Consider the following 4,049-nt stretch of genomic DNA (forward strand, 5'->3'; position numbering starts at 1 on the left):
GGAAGAAAGAGGAGGAGGGGCGGGTGTTGCGAAAAGCCCCCCCAAAAAATCGTCTACCTCAGTCAGACAGCGTAACAAAATATCCTATAAATAATGTCGTATTTATTCTGAATGGCCCCGCTTTATGTCTTATCACAGTTTACAGCCACTTATCATAGAGTACGGATTTGAAACTCTACTGTGAAGCTGTCCTTAAGAGTGACACTGCACGTCATACAGGGTCAAAGTGTGGCTGGTAGATTGCTGAAAAGCAAATTAAAGAAAGGAGAATCTCATGGGATACAGAGACTAGTCACTGCAATAATGAAAGGTATAACTGCACAATAATCTGTGTTGATGTGACCAATAAACCTAATATGCAGTATGCAGATAGTTTTATGCCTTTGCTTCATCGTCTTATTGATCTTTGTATTAGATTGGCTGTTGTTCCCTCTTGTTGGAAAACTGCTCAGATTATTCTAATTTTTCAACCAGAGGGTCCAAACCTTATTTAAAATTATACACCTGTTTCTGTTCACCCGATTTATGCCAAAATTATTGGAAAACATCCTTGCTAATCAGTTAACTAATCATTTTGAGCACAGTAAGTCACTCAGTGAATGAATTTCAATATGGTTTTCAATAAAATCCATCTAGTATGTCTAATTTATTATGATTTACTGAGCAAATCTGCACCACATTTAATGGCCATATTACTGGAGCAATATTTATTGATTTTTTGTAAAGATTAGATGGACAGATAGAACTTTTTGTTGTATGGATAAATTTGGCTTTTTACAGAAGCTCTTTAAATAAATACATATTTGACATATATATAAACGAAAGACCTGTGTGTGTATGGAGCAGTCTGCTCAGCTTGCACTCAGCCACAGCCACTAGATGGCACATGCATTTGTGAATTTCCCCTTGGGATTATCTATCTATCTATCTATCTATCTATCTATCTATCTATCTATCTATCTATCTATCTATCTATCTATCTATTTTTATATTTTTCTGGCGCTTGCATGCACCACACTTCTCACTGCAGAAGACCTGTGTACAGCAAACGCTGCAGTGCAACAATAACATTGTGCTAATGACACAGATGAAGAGACAATGTTGAAACGAACCAAATGCCACGGCTGAACAACGTGCAAGTGAAACTAAAAACATTGTCTATCTAGTGGTATTTTCTCAAGACAAATATTAATAGGACTCAAATGCCAGCGATACGGCTAAGATATGGTAATGCCAGTGTCTTCTTACGAAAGCCAGTGGGGCAGCAAGCACAGGGGAGTCCACATCCTCTGCCCTGGGTAATTCTTAAAAGTTAGCTGACACCTGTCCTTGTTGTTTGTCCCAAAGACCACACACATCTATCCATTATCCAACCAGCTATATCCTAACCACAGGGTTACGGGGGTCTGCTGGAGCAAATCCCAGCCAACACAGGGCGCAAGGCAGGAAACAAACCCCCGGCAGGATGCCAGCCCACCACAGGGCACAAACACACACACCAAGCACATACTAAGGACAATTTATGATCGCCAATGCACCTAACCTGCATGTCTTTAGACTGTGGGAGGAAACCGGAGCACCTGGAGGAACCCACACAGACACAGGGAGAACATGTAAACTCCATGCAGGGAGGACCCGGGAAACGAACCTGGGTCTCCTAACTGCAAGGCAGCAGCACTACCCACCGTGCTGCCCCAGACCCCACACAGCTAGTATCTATCCTTCTATATAAAAGCGGTCGAGTGTCCTTCCATCCCGTGAGTGATACGCATGCGTGGAGTTTCACACACGCCCCATCCATTTTGCAATACACGATGGGATTTGTAGTTACTTTTTTCCAGGTAAAAGATGATTTTCTACTCCAGACTGTGCGATATCTTCTTCTTCTTTCTTACTATATAAAAGCGGTCGGGATTGTCCTTCCGTCCCATGAGTGGAAAGCGTAGCGGTATTCCACTTATCACAGACTTACTACTTGCAGCTTGCGGTACGAAGCGACATGATGTGAGCAGAGTTCTGGTGCTCCCATCGTTCCCTTGCTTTTGTGCGCGATGCGCTGGAAAAATAGACAAAATTATGTCTCTGGAAATAATTAATGCTGATGGAGTACAAATGCCTCACCGCGTAGTAAATATCAGGGGGGTTCAAAAGGGCGACCTCAATATAGAAAAAAAGTTTCAATTTCATCACAAAAATAACAGAAACTATGAGTATTAAAGTAATACCGCTCAAATGCAATATAACCAAATTAATGAGTTTGTATAAAATATCAAATTGATCTACATATTGAATTGCCTTAAGAAGTGGTCAACTTAAAAGTCGGTCGCCTTAAAAGGAGGGTCAGCCTAGTATACATATATATAAAGTAGAATGTCTGTCTGTGTTTATTTTCCTTATACAACTCTACACCCCTTTGACTGATCGGGACCAGATTTTGCATAGCTGCAATCTAGGACCATTTGGAACACAACATTTTGACCCTGGGGATTCCAGTAGTTTTATTTTTTTTTTTGCAATATGTTACAGTTTGCACACTAGTGCCACCTGCAGGCTAAGATCAAATCACAAATCCAAATAGACTATAGTCAAACAAGGAGACAAAATGACCAGACCTGACTTAGAATTACTTCACAAGGCAATGCTGTGTGCTGTTTTTTTTTTCTGTCCACCCTGGCCATTGGACCTTACTCTTATTCTATGTTAATTAATGTTGACTTATTTTATTTTCTTATTGTGTCTTTTATTTTTCTATTCTTTATTATGTAAAGCACTTTGAGCTACTGTTTGTATGAAAATGTGCTATATAAATAAATGTTGTTGTTGTTGTTGTTGTTACTGTAATATATAGAAAGAGTTTTGTACGCTTTTGCAAGGTGGTGTTGGGTAAGGCCTGAACACAAAGGAGAATTCAAGGGTGGTTGTTTAACTCCTGCATTGTCAGCTTTTCTTCATAATTTAAATACTACGAACTGTTCACCTTGGACTAAAAGGATAAGTCAGGCATGATAGCATTCATGATTACAACCCAGCAAGGAGTTACCACAATTTTAGAATCCAATAAATTTTTGAAACACTGTGTGCTACTTCTGTCTATTGTAATATAAAAAAGAGGGAGTTGTTGAGTGAGGAATGCTTGAGAGTGAAAGTGCAACACAATGGATTAAGAATTAAAGGGTGATTGTTTAACTCCTGCTTTATCGGCTTTCTATCATAATTTAAGCTCTACTGAACTATCCACATCGTTCATGGTTACAACACAGCAAGGGTTTACAACAATTCTGGAATTCAATCAGACTCAAAAAGAACAAAACCTCAACTCCAGAGAGAGGAGACATTGAGAGTGAAACAGTGTGGATGACAGAAAAGACAGCTAGCAATAACAGCAGGTTCACTATGTAAAAAACACATGAACCTTTGCTCTTCCCTTAACCCATTTTACAAATATACCAGGGCAATGTCAGGTACTTTGGCTAGTATATATGGCTAATATATATATTACATCCAGATAAGGAATACCTGGGTGTTATAAAAGACAGAAAATGCCTCACTTTGTTGTCACAGTCCCAGTGAGGCGCTATACAGGTTCATTACTGTTAGTATAAACGAGTCCCAATTGTGTTTCTTGACACACTTCTGCTGAATAATTTATTGGCTGAAAGTCCAGCATTGTTCATAATGGCACTTGGTTTTGTCTTCATTCTCTCCTCCTCTACTACCTCCGTGGGGTCTAGAGTGTGTCCCATAATTGAGCCTGTCATTTTATTTTATTTTTTAGTTTATTGATTTGGTGGGCCTCTCTTGGAGTGATGTTACCAGGTCCATCATGTCACAGCATAGACAAATCCACACTGACCATCACAGAGTCGTAGAAGATGTGAAGGATGCTGCTCTTTCTTCTATAGTTCCTCTGTGTTCTAAGACCAGTCCAACCTGTCATTAATGTGGGCCCCCCAAGAACTTGTAGGAGTGGACCACCTCTACAACTATTCCTGGAACAGTGACTGGACATCGAGGCCCTTTGGTTTAGTGAACCAGTTCCTTAGTGTTTC

Source organism: Polypterus senegalus, chromosome 13 (genome assembly GCF_016835505.1).
Source record: "Polypterus senegalus isolate Bchr_013 chromosome 13, ASM1683550v1, whole genome shotgun sequence".
Lineage (NCBI taxonomy): Eukaryota > Metazoa > Chordata > Cladistia > Polypteriformes > Polypteridae > Polypterus > Polypterus senegalus.